Source organism: Tasmannia lanceolata, unplaced genomic scaffold (genome assembly GCF_043159265.1).
Source record: "Tasmannia lanceolata isolate RefF3 unplaced genomic scaffold, GAP_Taslan_0.1 ptg000003l, whole genome shotgun sequence".
NCBI lineage: Eukaryota > Viridiplantae > Streptophyta > Magnoliopsida > Canellales > Winteraceae > Tasmannia > Tasmannia lanceolata.
In genome coordinates this window covers 30,265,053-30,283,201 of record NW_027518680.1, presented here as the reverse complement: position 1 = coordinate 30,283,201, position 18,149 = coordinate 30,265,053, and the positions used below count along the sequence as shown (strand labels likewise).

General features: G+C 48.3%; 26 non-coding genes across 26 annotated transcripts; all 26 read right to left on the bottom strand.

The window, feature by feature from the left end:
* Nucleotides 1-110: 110 nt before the first annotated feature.
* On the bottom strand, nt 111-229 carry LOC143871321 (5S ribosomal RNA). The gene has a single exon (XR_013246093.1). It is a non-coding gene; the product is annotated as a 5S ribosomal RNA (ribosomal RNA).
* Nucleotides 230-826: 597 nt separating this feature from the next.
* On the bottom strand, nt 827-945 carry LOC143873460 (5S ribosomal RNA). The gene has a single exon (XR_013248168.1). It is a non-coding gene; the product is annotated as a 5S ribosomal RNA (ribosomal RNA).
* A 597-nt stretch (nt 946-1,542) lies between these two features.
* On the bottom strand, nt 1,543-1,661 carry LOC143873649 (5S ribosomal RNA). The gene has a single exon (XR_013248352.1). It is a non-coding gene; the product is annotated as a 5S ribosomal RNA (ribosomal RNA).
* Nucleotides 1,662-2,258: 597 nt separating this feature from the next.
* LOC143871320 (5S ribosomal RNA) lies at nt 2,259-2,377 on the bottom strand. Its single transcript, XR_013246092.1, has one exon. It is a non-coding gene; the product is annotated as a 5S ribosomal RNA (ribosomal RNA).
* Nucleotides 2,378-2,917: 540 nt separating this feature from the next.
* LOC143871319 (5S ribosomal RNA) lies at nt 2,918-3,036 on the bottom strand. Its single transcript, XR_013246091.1, has one exon. It is a non-coding gene; the product is annotated as a 5S ribosomal RNA (ribosomal RNA).
* Nucleotides 3,037-3,576: 540 nt separating this feature from the next.
* LOC143871318 (5S ribosomal RNA) lies at nt 3,577-3,695 on the bottom strand. The gene has a single exon (XR_013246090.1). It is a non-coding gene; the product is annotated as a 5S ribosomal RNA (ribosomal RNA).
* Nucleotides 3,696-4,292: 597 nt separating this feature from the next.
* LOC143873005 (5S ribosomal RNA) lies at nt 4,293-4,411 on the bottom strand. Its single transcript, XR_013247728.1, has one exon. It is a non-coding gene; the product is annotated as a 5S ribosomal RNA (ribosomal RNA).
* A 597-nt stretch (nt 4,412-5,008) lies between these two features.
* LOC143873648 (5S ribosomal RNA) lies at nt 5,009-5,127 on the bottom strand. The gene has a single exon (XR_013248351.1). It is a non-coding gene; the product is annotated as a 5S ribosomal RNA (ribosomal RNA).
* A 597-nt stretch (nt 5,128-5,724) lies between these two features.
* On the bottom strand, nt 5,725-5,843 carry LOC143871317 (5S ribosomal RNA). Its single transcript, XR_013246089.1, has one exon. It is a non-coding gene; the product is annotated as a 5S ribosomal RNA (ribosomal RNA).
* Nucleotides 5,844-6,383: 540 nt separating this feature from the next.
* Nucleotides 6,384-6,502, bottom strand: LOC143871315 (5S ribosomal RNA). The gene has a single exon (XR_013246087.1). It is a non-coding gene; the product is annotated as a 5S ribosomal RNA (ribosomal RNA).
* A 597-nt stretch (nt 6,503-7,099) lies between these two features.
* LOC143871314 (5S ribosomal RNA) lies at nt 7,100-7,218 on the bottom strand. Its single transcript, XR_013246086.1, has one exon. It is a non-coding gene; the product is annotated as a 5S ribosomal RNA (ribosomal RNA).
* A 597-nt stretch (nt 7,219-7,815) lies between these two features.
* On the bottom strand, nt 7,816-7,934 carry LOC143871312 (5S ribosomal RNA). The gene has a single exon (XR_013246085.1). It is a non-coding gene; the product is annotated as a 5S ribosomal RNA (ribosomal RNA).
* A 596-nt stretch (nt 7,935-8,530) lies between these two features.
* LOC143871311 (5S ribosomal RNA) lies at nt 8,531-8,649 on the bottom strand. Its single transcript, XR_013246084.1, has one exon. It is a non-coding gene; the product is annotated as a 5S ribosomal RNA (ribosomal RNA).
* Nucleotides 8,650-9,246: 597 nt separating this feature from the next.
* On the bottom strand, nt 9,247-9,365 carry LOC143871310 (5S ribosomal RNA). Its single transcript, XR_013246083.1, has one exon. It is a non-coding gene; the product is annotated as a 5S ribosomal RNA (ribosomal RNA).
* Nucleotides 9,366-9,962: 597 nt separating this feature from the next.
* LOC143873458 (5S ribosomal RNA) lies at nt 9,963-10,081 on the bottom strand. The gene has a single exon (XR_013248167.1). It is a non-coding gene; the product is annotated as a 5S ribosomal RNA (ribosomal RNA).
* A 597-nt stretch (nt 10,082-10,678) lies between these two features.
* On the bottom strand, nt 10,679-10,797 carry LOC143873646 (5S ribosomal RNA). The gene has a single exon (XR_013248349.1). It is a non-coding gene; the product is annotated as a 5S ribosomal RNA (ribosomal RNA).
* Nucleotides 10,798-11,394: 597 nt separating this feature from the next.
* Nucleotides 11,395-11,513, bottom strand: LOC143871309 (5S ribosomal RNA). Its single transcript, XR_013246082.1, has one exon. It is a non-coding gene; the product is annotated as a 5S ribosomal RNA (ribosomal RNA).
* Nucleotides 11,514-12,053: 540 nt separating this feature from the next.
* On the bottom strand, nt 12,054-12,172 carry LOC143871308 (5S ribosomal RNA). Its single transcript, XR_013246081.1, has one exon. It is a non-coding gene; the product is annotated as a 5S ribosomal RNA (ribosomal RNA).
* Nucleotides 12,173-12,769: 597 nt separating this feature from the next.
* LOC143873003 (5S ribosomal RNA) lies at nt 12,770-12,888 on the bottom strand. The gene has a single exon (XR_013247726.1). It is a non-coding gene; the product is annotated as a 5S ribosomal RNA (ribosomal RNA).
* Nucleotides 12,889-13,485: 597 nt separating this feature from the next.
* On the bottom strand, nt 13,486-13,604 carry LOC143871307 (5S ribosomal RNA). Its single transcript, XR_013246080.1, has one exon. It is a non-coding gene; the product is annotated as a 5S ribosomal RNA (ribosomal RNA).
* A 596-nt stretch (nt 13,605-14,200) lies between these two features.
* On the bottom strand, nt 14,201-14,319 carry LOC143871306 (5S ribosomal RNA). Its single transcript, XR_013246079.1, has one exon. It is a non-coding gene; the product is annotated as a 5S ribosomal RNA (ribosomal RNA).
* A 597-nt stretch (nt 14,320-14,916) lies between these two features.
* LOC143873645 (5S ribosomal RNA) lies at nt 14,917-15,035 on the bottom strand. The gene has a single exon (XR_013248348.1). It is a non-coding gene; the product is annotated as a 5S ribosomal RNA (ribosomal RNA).
* A 597-nt stretch (nt 15,036-15,632) lies between these two features.
* On the bottom strand, nt 15,633-15,751 carry LOC143871305 (5S ribosomal RNA). Its single transcript, XR_013246078.1, has one exon. It is a non-coding gene; the product is annotated as a 5S ribosomal RNA (ribosomal RNA).
* Nucleotides 15,752-16,291: 540 nt separating this feature from the next.
* On the bottom strand, nt 16,292-16,410 carry LOC143871303 (5S ribosomal RNA). The gene has a single exon (XR_013246076.1). It is a non-coding gene; the product is annotated as a 5S ribosomal RNA (ribosomal RNA).
* Nucleotides 16,411-17,007: 597 nt separating this feature from the next.
* On the bottom strand, nt 17,008-17,126 carry LOC143873002 (5S ribosomal RNA). Its single transcript, XR_013247725.1, has one exon. It is a non-coding gene; the product is annotated as a 5S ribosomal RNA (ribosomal RNA).
* A 597-nt stretch (nt 17,127-17,723) lies between these two features.
* LOC143871302 (5S ribosomal RNA) lies at nt 17,724-17,842 on the bottom strand. Its single transcript, XR_013246075.1, has one exon. It is a non-coding gene; the product is annotated as a 5S ribosomal RNA (ribosomal RNA).
* Between the last annotated feature and the right edge of the window lie 307 nt (nt 17,843-18,149).

Here is an 18,149-nt window from a genome sequence, read left to right as displayed (position 1 = left end):
CGAACCGAAACGTATGAGGCGACGCACTAAACGTGCGTTTCAGTTCGCATCGATGTTCCAGAACCGAAAGATTGTTCGAAAAAAGTGGTAGATAGCCGAAAAAAGTGACAGGGGTGCAACACGAGGACTTCCCAGGAGGTCACCCATCCTAGTACTACTCTCGCCCAAGCACGCTTAACTTCGGAGTTCTGATGGGATCCAGTGCATTTGTGCTGGTATGATCGCACCCAGCATGCCTTTCCATTGTCAAAGTAATAAAGAGTTTCCACTCGCATTGTCGTACGAAGTCCGTTTAAATGAAAGTGCGAAAAAATCCTGCTAGATGACACCGGATGGACGATCCGAGCATGTCGGGAAGCCGGATGACCGCCAGGGCTGTCATCGCGCGATTAATCTTCCCGAGTACCCCCGAATCAATATAAGAATCGCTACGATCTGACGGGCGGATCAAAAGTTATCGTCGGAACGATATTTGTGCACCAAGGGTAGCTCACGGCCAGTAAACACCTTCCGACCGGATTCATGACTCGCATCCACTAGTACACTCATCCGCTATAGCCTGTACGTCACTGAATCTAAACAAACCCCCGCTATAATTTGACTGCAAATGAAATGTCAGAACGAATTCCGTTTATCGAATCAAACGACACTATCACCCCGCCATAATAAAGACCGGACGTCTTTGAATTCACCATCCGGAAGAAAATAAAAAGATCCGAACCGAAACGTAGGAGGCGACGCACTAAACGTGCGTTTCAGTTCGCATCGATGTTCCAGAACCGAAAGATTGTTCGAAAAAAGTGGTAGATAGCCGAAAAAAGTGACAGGGGTGCAACACGAGGACTTCCCAGGAGGTCACCCATCCTAGTACTACTCTCGCCCAAGCACGCTTAACTTCGGAGCTCTGATGGGATCCAGTGCATTTGTGCTGGTATGATCGCACCCAGCATGCCACTCCATTGTCAAAGTAATAAAGAGTTTCCACTCGCATTGTCGTACGAAGTCCGTTTAAATGAAAGTGTGAAAAAATCCTGCTAGATGACACCGGATGGACGATCCGAGCATGTCGGGAAGCCGGATGACCGCCAGGGCTGTCATCGCGCGATGGATCTTCCCGAGTACCCCCGAATCAATATAAGAATCACGACGATCTGACGGGCGGATCAAAAGTTATCGTCGGAACGATATTTGTGCACCAAGGGTAGCTCACGGCCAGTAAACACCTTCCGACCGGATTCATGACTCGCATCCACTAGTACACTCATCCGCTATAGCCTGTACGTCACTGAATCTAAACAAACCCCCGCTATAATTTGACTGCAAATGAAATGTCAGAACGAATTCCGTTTATCGAATCAAACGACACTATCACCCCGCCATAATAAAGACCGGACGTCTTTGAATTCACCATCCGGAAGAAAATAAAAAGATCCGAACCGAAACGTAGGAGGCGACGCACTAAACGTGCGTTTCAGTTCGCATCGATGTTCCAGAACCGAAAGATTGTTCGAAAAAAGTGGTAGATAGCCGAAAAAAGTGACAGGGGTGCAACACGAGGACTTCCCAGGAGGTCACCCATCCTAGTACTACTCTTGCCCAAGCACGCTTAACTTCGGAGTTCTGATGGGATCCAGTGCATTTGTGCTGGTATGATCGCACCCAGCATGCCTCTCCATTGTCAAAGTAATAAAGAGTTTCCACTCGCATTGTCGTACGAAGTCCGTTTAAATGAAAGTGCGAAAAAATCCTGCTAGATGACACCGGATGGACGATCCGAGCATGTCGGGAAGCCGGATGACCGCCAGGGCTGTCATCGCGCGATTAATCTTCCCGAGTACCCCCGAATCAATATAAGAATCGCTACGATCTGACGGGCGGATCAAAAGTTATCGTCGGAACGATATTTGTGCACCAAGGGTAGCTCACGGCCAGTAAACACCTTCCGACCGGATTCATGACTCGCATCCACTAGTACACTCATCCGCTATAGCCTGTACGTCACTGAATCTAAACAAACCCCCGCTATAATTTGACCGCAAATGAAATGTCAGAACGAATTCCGTTTATCGAATCAAACGACATTATCAGCCCGCCATAATAAAGACCGGACGTCTTTGAATTCACCATCCGGAAGAAAATAAAAAGATCCGAACCGAAACGTATGAGGCGACGCACTAAACGTGCGTTTCAGTTCGCATCGATGTTCTAGAACCGAAAGATTGTTCGAAAAAAGTGGTAGATAGCCGAAAAAAGTGACAGGGGTGCAACACGAGGACTTCCCAGGAGGTCACCCATCCTAGTACTACTCTCGCCCAAGCACGCTTAACTTCGGAGTTCTGATGGGATCCAGTGCATTTGTGCTGGTATGATCGCACCCAGCATGCCACTCCATTGTCAAAGTAATAAAGAGTTTCCACTCGCATTGTCGTACGAAGTCCGTTTAAATGAAAGTGCGAAAAAATCCTGCTAGATGACACCGGATGGACGATCCGAGCATGTCGGGAAGCCGGATGACCGCCAGGGCTGTCATCGCGCGATGGATCTTCCCGAGTACCCACGAATCAATATAAGAATCACGACGATCTGACGGGCGGATCAAAAGTTATCGTCGGAACGATATTTGTGCACCAAGGGTAGCTCACGGCCAGTAAACACCTTCCGACCGGATTCATGACTCGCATCCACTAGTACACTCATCCGCTATAGCCTGTACGTCACTGAATCTAAACAAACCCCCGCTATAATTTGACTGCAAATGAAATGTCAGAACGAATTCCGTTTATCGAATCAAACGACACTATCACCCCGCCATAATAAAGACCGGACGTCTTTGAATTCACCATCCGGAAGAAAATAAAAAGATCCGAACCGAAACGTAGGAGGCGACGCACTAAACGTGCGTTTCAGTTCGCATCGAGGGGTGCAACACGAGGACTTCCCAGGAGGTCACCCATCCTAGTACTACTCTCGCCCAAGCACGCTTAACTTCGGAGTTCTGATGGGATCCAGTGCATTTGTGCTGGTATGATCGCACCCAGCATGCCTCTCCATTGTCAAAGTAATAAAGAGTTTCCACTCGCATTGTCGTACGAAGTCCGTTTAAATGAAAGTGCGAAAAAATCCTGCTAGATGACACCGGATGGACGATCCGAGCATGTCGGGAAGCCGGATGACCGCCAGGGCTGTCATCGCGCGATTAATCTTCCCGAGTACCCCCGAATCAATATAAGAATCGCTACGATCTGACGGGCGGATCAAAAGTTATCGTCGGAACGATATTTGTGCACCAAGGGTAGCTCACGGCCAGTAAACACCTTCCGACCGGATTCATGACTCGCATCCACTAGTACACTCATCCGCTATAGCCTGTACGTCACTGAATCTAAACAAACCCCCGCTATAATTTGACTGCAAATGAAATGTCAGAACGAATTCCGTTTATCGAATCAAACGACACTATCACCCCGCCATAATAAAGACCGGACGTCTTTGAATTCACCATCCGGAAGAAAATAAAAAGATCCGAACCGAAACGTAGGAGGCGACGCACTAAACGTGCGTTTCAGTTCGCATCGAGGGGTGCAACACGAGGACTTCCCAGGAGGTCACCCATCCTAGTACTACTCTCGCCCAAGCACGCTTAACTTCGGAGTTCTGATGGGATCCAGTGCATTTGTGCTGGTATGATCGCACCCAGCATGCCTCTCCATTGTCAAAGTAATAAAGAGTTTCCACTCGCATTGTCGTACGAAGTCCGTTTAAATGAAAGTGCGAAAAAATCCTGCTAGATGACACCGGATGGACGATCCGAGCATGTCGGGAAGCCGGATGACCGCCAGGGCTGTCATCGCGCGATTAATCTTCCCGAGTACCCCCGAATCAATATAAGAATCGCTACGATCTGACGGGCGGATCAAAAGTTATCGTCGGAACGATATTTGTGCACCAAGGGTAGCTCACGGCCAGTAAACACCTTCCGACCGGATTCATGACTCGCATCCACTAGTACACTCATCCGCTATAGCCTGTACGTCACTGAATCTAAACAAACCCCCGCTATAATTTGACCGCAAATGAAATGTCAGAACGAATTCCGTTTATCGAATCAAACGACACTATCACCCCGCCATAATAAAGACCGGACGTCTTTGAATTCACCATCCGGAAGAAAATAAAAAGATCCGAACCGAAACGTAGGAGGCGACGCACTAAACGTGCGTTTCAGTTCGCATCGATGTTCCAGAACCGAAAGATTGTTCGAAAAAAGTGGTAGATAGCCGAAAAAAGTGACAGGGGTGCAACACGAGGACTTCCCAAGAGGTCACCCATCCTAGTACTACTCTCGCCCAAGCACGCTTAACTTCGGAGTTCTGATGGGATCCAGTGCATTTGTGCTGGTATGATCGCACCCAGCATGCCTCTCCATTGTCAAAGTAATAAAGAGTTTCCACTCGCATTGTCGTACGAAGTCCGTTTAAATGAAAGTGCGAAAAAATCCTGCTAGATGACACCGGATGGACGATCCGAGCATGTCGGGAAGCCGGATGACCGCCAGGGCTGTCATCGCGCGATGGATCTTCCCGAGTACCCCCGAATCAATATAAGAATCACGACGATCTGACGGGCGGATCAAAAGTTATCGTCGGAACGATATTTGTGCACCAAGGGTAGCTCACGGCCAGTAAACACCTTCCGACCGGATTCATGACTCGCATCCACTAGTACACTCATCCGCTATAGCCTGTACGTCACTGAATCTAAACAAACCCCCGCTATAATTTGACTGCAAATGAAATGTCAGAACGAATTCCGTTTATCGAATCAAACGACACTATCACCCCGCCATAATAAAGACCGGACGTCTTTGAATTCACCATCCGGAAGAAAATAAAAAGATCCGAACCGAAACGTAGGAGGCGACGCACTAAACGTGCGTTTCAGTTCGCATCGATGTTCCAGAACCGAAAGATTGTTCGAAAAAAGTGGTAGATAGCCGAAAAAAGTGACAGGGGTGCAACACGAGGACTTCCCAGGAGGTCACCCATCCTAGTACTACTCTTGCCCAAGCACGCTTAACTTCGGAGTTCTGATGGGATCCAGTGCATTTGTGCTGGTATGATCGCACCCAGCATGCCTCTCCATTGTCAAAGTAATAAAGAGTTTCCACTCGCATTGTCGTACGAAGTCCGTTTAAATGAAAGTGCGAAAAAATCCTGCTAGATGACACCGGATGGACGATCCGAGCATGTCGGGAAGCCGGATGACCGCCAGGGCTGTCATCGCGCGATTAATCTTCCCGAGTACCCCCGAATCAATATAAGAATCGCTACGATCTGACGGGCGGATCAAAAGTTATCGTCGGAACGATATTTGTGCACCAAGGGTAGCTCACGGCCAGTAAACACCTTCCGACCGGATTCATGACTCGCATCCACTAGTACACTCATCCGCTATAGCCTGTACGTCACTGAATCTAAACAAACCCCCGCTATAATTTGACCGCAAATGAAATGTCAGAACGAATTCCGTTTATCGAATCAAACGACATTATCAGCCCGCCATAATAAAGACCGGACGTCTTTGAATTCACCATCCGGAAGAAAATAAAAAGATCCGAACCGAAACGTATGAGGCGACGCACTAAACGTGCGTTTCAGTTCGCATCGATGTTCTAGAACCGAAAGATTGTTCGAAAAAAGTGGTAGATAGCCGAAAAAAGTGACAGGGGTGCAACACGAGGACTTCCCAGGAGGTCACCCATCCTAGTACTACTCTCGCCCAAGCACGCTTAACTTCGGAGTTCTGATGGGATCCAGTGCATTTGTGCTGGTATGATCGCACCCAGCATGCCACTCCATTGTCAAAGTAATAAAGAGTTTCCACTCGCATTGTCGTACGAAGTCCGTTTAAATGAAAGTGCGAAAAAATCCTGCTAGATGACACCGGATGGACGATCCGAGCATGTCGGGAAGCCGGATGACCGCCAGGGCTGTCATCGCGCGATGGATCTTCCCGAGTACCCACGAATCAATATAAGAATCACGACGATCTGACGGGCGGATCAAAAGTTATCGTCGGAACGATATTTGTGCACCAAGGGTAGCTCACGGCCAGTAAACACCTTCCGACCGGATTCATGACTCGCATCCACTAGTACACTCATCCGCTATAGCCTGTACGTCACTGAATCTAAACAAACCCCCGCTATAATTTGACTGCAAATGAAATGTCAGAACGAATTCCGTTTATCGAATCAAACGACACTATCACCCCGCCATAATAAAGACCGGACGTCTTTGAATTCACCATCCGGAAGAAAATAAAAAGATCCGAACCGAAACGTAGGAGGCGACGCACTAAACGTGCGTTTCAGTTCGCATCGAGGGGTGCAACACGAGGACTTCCCAGGAGGTCACCCATCCTAGTACTACTCTCGCCCAAGCACGCTTAACTTCGGAGTTCTGATGGGATCCAGTGCATTTGTGCTGGTATGATCGCACCCAGCATGCCTCTCCATTGTCAAAGTAATAAAGAGTTTCCACTCGCATTGTCGTACGAAGTCCGTTTAAATGAAAGTGCGAAAAAATCCTGCTAGATGACACCGGATGGACGATCCGAGCATGTCGGGAAGCCGGATGACCGCCAGGGCTGTCATCGCGCGATTAATCTTCCCGAGTACCCCCGAATCAATATAAGAATCGCTACGATCTGACGGGCGGATCAAAAGTTATCGTCGGAACGATATTTGTGCACCAAGGGTAGCTCACGGCCAGTAAACACCTTCCGACCGGATTCATGACTCGCATCCACTAGTACACTCATCCGCTATAGCCTGTACGTCACTGAATCTAAACAAACCCCCGCTATAATTTGACCGCAAATGAAATGTCAGAACGAATTCCGTTTATCGAATCAAACGACACTATCACCCCGCCATAATAAAGACCGGACGTCTTTGAATTCACCATCCGGAAGAAAATAAAAAGATCCGAACCGAAACGTAGGAGGCGACGCACTAAACGTGCGTTTCAGTTCGCATCGATGTTCCAGAACCGAAAGATTGTTCGAAAAAAGTGGTAGATAGCCGAAAAAAGTGACAGGGGTGCAACACGAGGACTTCCCAGGAGGTCACCCATCCTAGTACTACTCTCGCCCAAGCACGCTTAACTTCGGAGTTCTGATGGGATCCAGTGCATTTGTGCTGGTATGATCGCACCCAGCATGCCTCTCCATTGTCAAAGTAATAAAGAGTTTCCACTCGCATTGTCGTACGAAGTCCGTTTAAATGAAAGTGCGAAAAAATCCTGCTAGATGACACCGGATGGACGATCCGAGCATGTCGGGAAGCCGGATGACCGCCAGGGCTGTCATCGCGCGATGAATCTTCCCGAGTACCCCCGAATCAATATAAGAACCGCCACGATCTGACGGGCGGATCAAAAGTTATCGTCGGAACGATATTTGTGCACCAAGGGTAGCTCACGGCCAGTAAACACCTTCCGACCGGATTCATGACTCGCATCCACTAGTACACTCATCCGCTATAGCCTGTACGTCACTGAATCTAAACAAACCCCCGCTATAATTTGACCGCAAATGAAATGTCAGAACGAATTCCGTTTATCAAATCAAACGACACTATCACCCCGCCATAATAAAGACCGGACGTCTTTGAATTCACCATCCGGAAGAAAATAAAAAGATCCGAACCGAAACGTAGGAGGCGACGCACTAAACGTGCGTTTCAGTTCGCATCGATGTTCCAGAACCGAAAGATTGTTCGAAAAAAGTGGTAGATAGCCGAAAAAAGTGACAGGGGTGCAACACGAGGACTTCCCAGGAGGTCACCCATCCTAGTACTACTCTCGCCCAAGCACGCTTAACTTCGGAGTTCTGATGGGATCCAGTGCATTTGTGCTGGTATGATCGCACCCAGCATGCCACTCCATTGTCAAAGTAATAAAGAGTTTCCACTCGCATTGTCGTACGAAGTCCGTTTAAATGAAAGTGCGAAAAAATCCTGCTAGATGACACCGGATGGACGATCCGAGCATGTCGGGAAGCCGGATGACCGCCAGGGCTGTCATCGCGCGATGGATCTTCCCGAGTACCCCCGAATCAATATAAGAATCACGACGATCTGACGGGCGGATCAAAAGTTATCGTCGGAACGATATTTGTGCACCAAGGGTAGCTCACGGCCAGTAAACACCTTCCGACCGGATTCATGACTCGCATCCACTAGTACACTCATCCGCTATAGCCTGTACGTCACTGAATCTAAACAAACCCCGCTATAATTTGACTGCAAATGAAATGTCAGAACGAATTCCGTTTATCGAATCAAACGGCACTATCACCCCGCCATAATAAAGACCGGACGTCTTTGAATTCACCATCCGGAAGAAAATAAAAAGATCCGAACCGAAACGTAGGAGGCGACGCACTAAACGTGCGTTTCAGTTCGCATCGATGTTCCAGAACCGAAAGATTGTTCGAAAAAAGTGGTAGATTGCCGAAAAAAGTGACAGGGGTGCAACACGAGGACTTCCCAGGAGGTCACCCATCCTAGTACTACTCTCGCCCAAGCACGCTTAACTTCGGAGTTCTGATGGGATCCAGTGCATTTGTGCTGGTATGATCGCACCCAGCATGCCTCTCCATTGTCAAAGTAATAAAGAGTTTCCACTCGCATTGTCGTACGAAGTCCGTTTAAATGAAAGTGCGAAAAAATCCTGTTAGATGACACCGGATGGACGATCCGAGCATGTCGGGAAGCCGGATGACCGCCAGGGCTGTCATCGCGCGATTAATCTTCCCGAGTACCCCCGAATCAATATAAGAATCGCTACGATCTGACGGGCGGATCAAAAGTTATCGTCGGAACGATATTTGTGCACCAAGGGTAGCTCACGGCCAGTAAACACCTTCCGACCGGATTCATGACTCGCATCCACTAGTACACTCATCCGCTATAGCCTGTACGTCACTGAATCTAAACAAACCCCCGCTATAATTTGACCGCAAATGAAATGTCAGAACGAATTCCGTTTATCGAATCAAACGACATTATCAGCCCGCCATAATAAAGACCGGACGTCTTTGAATTCACCATCCGGAAGAAAATAAAAAGATCCGAACCGAAACGTATGAGGCGACGCACTAAACGTGCGTTTCAGTTCGCATCGATGTTCCAGAACCGAAAGATTGTTCGAAAAAAGTGGTAGATAGCCGAAAAAAGTGACAGGGGTGCAACACGAGGACTTCCCAGGAGGTCACCCATCCTAGTACTACTCTCGCCCAAGCACGCTTAACTTCGGAGTTCTGATGGGATCCAGTGCATTTGTGCTGGTATGATCGCACCCAGCATGCCTTTCCATTGTCAAAGTAATAAAGAGTTTCCACTCGCATTGTCGTACGAAGTCCGTTTAAATGAAAGTGCGAAAAAATCCTGCTAGATGACACCGGATGGACGATCCGAGCATGTCGGGAAGCCGGATGACCGCCAGGGCTGTCATCGCGCGATTAATCTTCCCGAGTACCCCCGAATCAATATAAGAATCGCTACGATCTGACGGGCGGATCAAAAGTTATCGTCGGAACGATATTTGTGCACCAAGGGTAGCTCACGGCCAGTAAACACCTTCCGACCGGATTCATGACTCGCATCCACTAGTACACTCATCCGCTATAGCCTGTACGTCACTGAATCTAAACAAACCCCCGCTATAATTTGACTGCAAATGAAATGTCAGAACGAATTCCGTTTATCGAATCAAACGACACTATCACCCCGCCATAATAAAGACCGGACGTCTTTGAATTCACCATCCGGAAGAAAATAAAAAGATCCGAACCGAAACGTAGGAGGCGACGCACTAAACGTGCGTTTCAGTTCGCATCGATGTTCCAGAACCGAAAGATTGTTCGAAAAAAGTGGTAGATAGCCGAAAAAAGTGACAGGGGTGCAACACGAGGACTTCCCAGGAGGTCACCCATCCTAGTACTACTCTCGCCCAAGCACGCTTAACTTCGGAGCTCTGATGGGATCCAGTGCATTTGTGCTGGTATGATCGCACCCAGCATGCCACTCCATTGTCAAAGTAATAAAGAGTTTCCACTCGCATTGTCGTACGAAGTCCGTTTAAATGAAAGTGTGAAAAAATCCTGCTAGATGACACCGGATGGACGATCCGAGCATGTCGGGAAGCCGGATGACCGCCAGGGCTGTCATCGCGCGATGGATCTTCCCGAGTACCCCCGAATCAATATAAGAATCACGACGATCTGACGGGCGGATCAAAAGTTATCGTCGGAACGATATTTGTGCACCAAGGGTAGCTCACGGCCAGTAAACACCTTCCGACCGGATTCATGACTCGCATCCACTAGTACACTCATCCGCTATAGCCTGTACGTCACTGAATCTAAACAAACCCCCGCTATAATTTGACTGCAAATGAAATGTCAGAACGAATTCCGTTTATCGAATCAAACGACACTATCACCCCGCCATAATAAAGACCGGACGTCTTTGAATTCACCATCCGGAAGAAAATAAAAAGATCCGAACCGAAACGTAGGAGGCGACGCACTAAACGTGCGTTTCAGTTCGCATCGATGTTCCAGAACCGAAAGATTGTTCGAAAAAAGTGGTAGATAGCCGAAAAAAGTGACAGGGGTGCAACACGAGGACTTCCCAGGAGGTCACCCATCCTAGTACTACTCTTGCCCAAGCACGCTTAACTTCGGAGTTCTGATGGGATCCAGTGCATTTGTGCTGGTATGATCGCACCCAGCATGCCTCTCCATTGTCAAAGTAATAAAGAGTTTCCACTCGCATTGTCGTACGAAGTCCGTTTAAATGAAAGTGCGAAAAAATCCTGCTAGATGACACCGGATGGACGATCCGAGCATGTCGGGAAGCCGGATGACCGCCAGGGCTGTCATCGCGCGATTAATCTTCCCGAGTACCCCCGAATCAATATAAGAATCGCTACGATCTGACGGGCGGATCAAAAGTTATCGTCGGAACGATATTTGTGCACCAAGGGTAGCTCACGGCCAGTAAACACCTTCCGACCGGATTCATGACTCGCATCCACTAGTACACTCATCCGCTATAGCCTGTACGTCACTGAATCTAAACAAACCCCCGCTATAATTTGACCGCAAATGAAATGTCAGAACGAATTCCGTTTATCGAATCAAACGACATTATCAGCCCGCCATAATAAAGACCGGACGTCTTTGAATTCACCATCCGGAAGAAAATAAAAAGATCCGAACCGAAACGTATGAGGCGACGCACTAAACGTGCGTTTCAGTTCGCATCGATGTTCTAGAACCGAAAGATTGTTCGAAAAAAGTGGTAGATAGCCGAAAAAAGTGACAGGGGTGCAACACGAGGACTTCCCAGGAGGTCACCCATCCTAGTACTACTCTCGCCCAAGCACGCTTAACTTCGGAGTTCTGATGGGATCCAGTGCATTTGTGCTGGTATGATCGCACCCAGCATGCCACTCCATTGTCAAAGTAATAAAGAGTTTCCACTCGCATTGTCGTACGAAGTCCGTTTAAATGAAAGTGCGAAAAAATCCTGCTAGATGACACCGGATGGACGATCCGAGCATGTCGGGAAGCCGGATGACCGCCAGGGCTGTCATCGCGCGATGGATCTTCCCGAGTACCCACGAATCAATATAAGAATCACGACGATCTGACGGGCGGATCAAAAGTTATCGTCGGAACGATATTTGTGCACCAAGGGTAGCTCACGGCCAGTAAACACCTTCCGACCGGATTCATGACTCGCATCCACTAGTACACTCATCCGCTATAGCCTGTACGTCACTGAATCTAAACAAACCCCCGCTATAATTTGACTGCAAATGAAATGTCAGAACGAATTCCGTTTATCGAATCAAACGACACTATCACCCCGCCATAATAAAGACCGGACGTCTTTGAATTCACCATCCGGAAGAAAATAAAAAGATCCGAACCGAAACGTAGGAGGCGACGCACTAAACGTGCGTTTCAGTTCGCATCGAGGGGTGCAACACGAGGACTTCCCAGGAGGTCACCCATCCTAGTACTACTCTCGCCCAAGCACGCTTAACTTCGGAGTTCTGATGGGATCCAGTGCATTTGTGCTGGTATGATCGCACCCAGCATGCCTCTCCATTGTCAAAGTAATAAAGAGTTTCCACTCGCATTGTCGTACGAAGTCCGTTTAAATGAAAGTGCGAAAAAATCCTGCTAGATGACACCGGATGGACGATCCGAGCATGTCGGGAAGCCGGATGACCGCCAGGGCTGTCATCGCGCGATTAATCTTCCCGAGTACCCCCGAATCAATATAAGAATCGCTACGATCTGACGGGCGGATCAAAAGTTATCGTCGGAACGATATTTGTGCACCAAGGGTAGCTCACGGCCAGTAAACACCTTCCGACCGGATTCATGACTCGCATCCACTAGTACACTCATCCGCTATAGCCTGTACGTCACTGAATCTAAACAAACCCCCGCTATAATTTGACCGCAAATGAAATGTCAGAACGAATTCCGTTTATCGAATCAAACGACACTATCACCCCGCCATAATAAAGACCGGACGTCTTTGAATTCACCATCCGGAAGAAAATAAAAAGATCCGAACCGAAACGTAGGAGGCGACGCACTAAACGTGCGTTTCAGTTCGCATCGATGTTCCAGAACCGAAAGATTGTTCGAAAAAAGTGGTAGATAGCCGAAAAAAGTGACAGGGGTGCAACACGAGGACTTCCCAAGAGGTCACCCATCCTAGTACTACTCTCGCCCAAGCACGCTTAACTTCGGAGTTCTGATGGGATCCAGTGCATTTGTGCTGGTATGATCGCACCCAGCATGCCTCTCCATTGTCAAAGTAATAAAGAGTTTCCACTCGCATTGTCGTACGAAGTCCGTTTAAATGAAAGTGCGAAAAAATCCTGCTAGATGACACCGGATGGACGATCCGAGCATGTCGGGAAGCCGGATGACCGCCAGGGCTGTCATCGCGCGATGAATCTTCCCGAGTACCCCCGAATCAATATAAGAACCGCCACGATCTGACGGGCGGATCAAAAGTTATCGTCGGAACGATATTTGTGCACCAAGGGTAGCTCACGGCCAGTAAACACCTTCCGACCGGATTCATGACTCGCATCCACTAGTACACTCATCCGCTATAGCCTGTACGTCACTGAATCTAAACAAACCCCCGCTATAATTTGACCGCAAATGAAATGTCAGAACGAATTCCGTTTATCGAATCAAACGACACTATCACCCCGCCATAATAAAGACCGGACGTCTTTGAATTCACCATCCGGAAGAAAATAAAAAGATCCGAACCGAAACGTAGGAGGCGACGCACTAAACGTGCGTTTCAGTTCGCATCGATGTTCCAGAACCGAAAGATTGTTCGAAAAAAGTGGTAGATAGCCGAAAAAAGTGACAGGGGTGCAACACGAGGACTTCCCAGGAGGTCACCCATCCTAGTACTACTCTCGCCCAAGCACGCTTAACTTCGGAGTTCTGATGGGATCCAGTGCATTTGTGCTGGTATGATCGCACCCAGCATGCCACTCCATTGTCAAAGTAATAAAGAGTTTCCACTCGCATTGTCGTACGAAGTCCGTTTAAATGAAAGTGCGAAAAAATCCTGCTAGATGACACCGGATGGACGATCCGAGCATGTCGGGAAGCCGGATGACCGCCAGGGCTGTCATCGCGCGATGGATCTTCCCGAGTACCCCCGAATCAATATAAGAATCACGACGATCTGACGGGCGGATCAAAAGTTATCGTCGGAACGATATTTGTGCACCAAGGGTAGCTCACGGCCAGTAAACACCTTCCGACCGGATTCATGACTCGCATCCACTAGTACACTCATCCGCTATAGCCTGTACGTCACTGAATCTAAACAAACCCCGCTATAATTTGACTGCAAATGAAATGTCAGAACGAATTCCGTTTATCGAATCAAACGACACTATCACCCCGCCATAATAAAGACCGGACGTCTTTGAATTCACCATCCGGAAGAAAATAAAAAGATCCGAACCGAAACGTAGGAGGCGACGCACTAAACGTGCGTTTCAGTTCGCATCGATGTTCCAGAACCGAAAGATTGTTCGAAAAAAGTGGTAGATTGCCGAAAAAAGTGACAGGGGTGCAACACGAGGACTTCCCAGGAGGTCACCCATCCTAGTACTACTCTCGCCCAAGCACGCTTAACTTCGGAGTTCTGATGGGATCCAGTGCATTTGTGCTGGTATGATCGCACCCAGCATGCCTCTCCATTGTCAAAGTAATAAAGAGTTTCCACTCGCATTGTCGTACGAAGTCCGTTTAAATGAAAGTGCGAAAAAATCCTGTTAGATGACACCGGATGGACGATCCGAGCATGTCGGGAAGCCGGATGACCGCCAGGGCTGTCATCGCGCGATTAATCTTCCCGAGTACCCCCGAATCAATATAAGAATCGCTACGATCTGACGGGCGGATCAAAAGTTATCGTCGGAACGATATTTGTGCACCAAGGGTAGCTCACGGCCAGTAAACACCTTCCGACCGGATTCATGACTCGCATCCACTAGTACACTCATCCGCTATAGCCTGTACGTCACTGAATCTAAACAAACCCCCGCTATAATTTGACTGCAAATGAAATGTCAGAACGAATTCCGTTTATCGAATCAAACGACACTATCACCCCGCCATAATAAAGACCGGACGTCTTTGAATTCACCATCCGGAAGAAAATAAAAAGATCCGAACCGAAACGTAGGAGGCGACGCACTAAACGTGCGTTTCAGTTCGCATCGATGTTCCAGAACCGAAAGATTGTTCGAAAAAAGTGGTAGATAGCCGAAAAAAGTGACAGGGGTGCAACACGAGGACTTCCCAGGAGGTCACCCATCCTAGTACTACTCTTGCCCAAGCACGCTTAACTTCGGAGTTCTGATGGGATCCAGTGCATTTGTGCTGGTATGATCGCACCCAGCATGCCTCTCCATTGTCAAAGTAATAAAGAGTTTCCACTCGCATTGTCGTACGAAGTCCGTTTAAATGAAAGTGCGAAAAAATCCTGCTAGATGACACCGGATGGACGATCCGAGCATGTCGGGAAGCCGGATGACCGCCAGGGCTGTCATCGCGCGATTAATCTTCCCGAGTACCCCCGAATCAATATAAGAATCGCTACGATCTGACGGGCGGATCAAAAGTTATCGTCGGAACGATATTTGTGCACCAAGGGTAGCTCACGGCCAGTAAACACCTTCCGACCGGATTCATGACTCGCATCCACTAGTACACTCATCCGCTATAGCCTGTACGTCACTGAATCTAAACAAACCCCCGCTATAATTTGACCGCAAATGAAATGTCAGAACGAATTCCGTTTATCGAATCAAACGACATTATCAGCCCGCCATAATAAAGACCGGACGTCTTTGAATTCACCATCCGGAAGAAAATAAAAAGATCCGAACCGAAACGTATGAGGCGACGCACTAAACGTGCGTTTCAGTTCGCATCGATGTTCTAGAACCGAAAGATTGTTCGAAAAAAGTGGTAGATAGCCGAAAAAAGTGACAGGGGTGCAACACGAGGACTTCCCAGGAGGTCACCCATCCTAGTACTACTCTCGCCCAAGCACGCTTAACTTCGGAGTTCTGATGGGATCCAGTGCATTTGTGCTGGTATGATCGCACCCAGCATGCCACTCCATTGTCAAAGTAATAAAGAGTTTCCACTCGCATTGTCGTACGAAGTCCGTTTAAATGAAAGTGCGAAAAAATCCTGCTAGATGACACCGGATGGACGATCCGAGCATGTCGGGAAGCCGGATGACCGCCAGGGCTGTCATCGCGCGATGGATCTTCCCGAGTACCCACGAATCAATATAAGAATCACGACGATCTGACGGGCGGATCAAAAGTTATCGTCGGAACGATATTTGTGCACCAAGGGTAGCTCACGGCCAGTAAACACCTTCCGACCGGATTCATGACTCGCATCCACTAGTACACTCATCCGCTATAGCCTGTACGTCACTGAATCTAAACAAACCCCCGCTATAATTTGACTGCAAATGAAATGTCAGAACGAATTCCGTTTATCGAATCAAACGACACTATCACCCCGCCATAATAAAGACCGGACGTCTTTGAATTCACCATCCGGAAGAAAATAAAAAGATCCGAACCGAAACGTAGGAGGCGACGCACTAAACGTGCGTTTCAGTTCGCATCGAGGGGTGCAACACGAGGACTTCCCAGGAGGTCACCCATCCTAGTACTACTCTCGCCCAAGCACGCTTAACTTCGGAGTTCTGATGGGATCCAGTGCATTTGTGCTGGTATGATCGCACCCAGCATGCCTCTCCATTGTCAAAGTAATAAAGAGTTTCCACTCGCATTGTCGTACGAAGTCCGTTTAAATGAAAGTGCGAAAAAATCCTGCTAGATGACACCGGATGGACGATCCGAGCATGTCGGGAAGCCGGATGACCGCCAGGGCTGTCATCGCGCGATTAATCTTCCCGAGTACCCCCGAATCAATATAAGAATCGCTACGATCTGACGGGCGGATCAAAAGTTATCGTCGGAACGATATTTGTGCACCAAGGGTAGCTCACGGCCAGTAAACACCTTCCGACCGGATTCATGACTCGCATCCACTAGTACACTCATCCGCTATAGCCTGTACGTCACTGAATCTAAACAAACCCCCGCTATAATTTGACCGCAAATGAAATGTCAGAACGAATTCCGTTTATCGAATCAAACGACACTATCACCCCGCCATAATAAAGACCGGACGTCTTTGAATTCACCATCCGGAAGAAAATAAAAAGATCCGAACCGAAACGTAGGAGGCGACGCACTAAACGTGCGTTTCAGTTCGCATCGATGTTCCAGAACCGAAAGATTGTTCGAAAAAAGTGGTAGATAGCCGAAAAAAGTGACAGGGGTGCAACACGAGGACTTCCCAAGAGGTCACCCATCCTAGTACTACTCTCGCCCAAGCACGCTTAACTTCGGAGTTCTGATGGGATCCAGTGCATTTGTGCTGGTATGATCGCACCCAGCATGCCTCTCCATTGTCAAAGTAATAAAGAGTTTCCACTCGCATTGTCGTACGAAGTCCGTTTAAATGAAAGTGCGAAAAAATCCTGCTAGATGACACCGGATGGACGATCCGAGCATGTCGGGAAGCCGGATGACCGCCAGGGCTGTCATCGCGCGATGAATCTTCCCGAGTACCCCCGAATCAATATAAGAACCGCCACGATCTGACGGGCGGATCAAAAGTTATCGTCGGAACGATATTTGTGCACCAAGGGTAGCTCACGGCCAGTAAACACCTTCCGACCGGATTCATGACTCGCATCCACTAGTACACTCATCCGCTATAGCCTGTACGTCACTGAATCTAAACAAACCCCCGCTATAATTTGACCGCAAATGAAATGTCAGAACGAATTCCGTTTATCGAATCAAACGACACTATCACCCCGCCATAATAAAGACCGGACGTCTTTGAATTCACCATCCGGAAGAAAATAAAAAGATCCGAACCGAAACGTAGGAGGCGACGCACTAAACGTGCGTTTCAGTTCGCATCGATGTTCCAGAACCGAAAGATTGTTCGAAAAAAGTGGTAGATAGCCGAAAAAAGTGACAGGGGTGCAACACGAGGACTTCCCAGGAGGTCACCCATCCTAGTACTACTCTCGCCCAAGCACGCTTAACTTCGGAGTTCTGATGGGATCCAGTGCATTTGTGCTGGTATGATCGCACCCAGCATGCCACTCCATTGTCAAAGTAATAAAGAGTTTCCACTCGCATTGTCGTACGAAGTCCGTTTAAATGAAAGTGCGAAAAAATCCTGCTAGATGACACCGGATGGACGATCCGAGCATGTCGGGAAGCCGGATGACCGCCAGGGCTGTCATCGCGCGATGGATCTTCCCGAGTACCCCCGAATCAATATAAGAATCACGACGATCTGACGGGCGGATCAAAAGTTATCGTCGGAACGATATTTGTGCACCAAGGGTAGCTCACGGCCAGTAAACACCTTCCGACCGGATTCATGACTCGCATCCA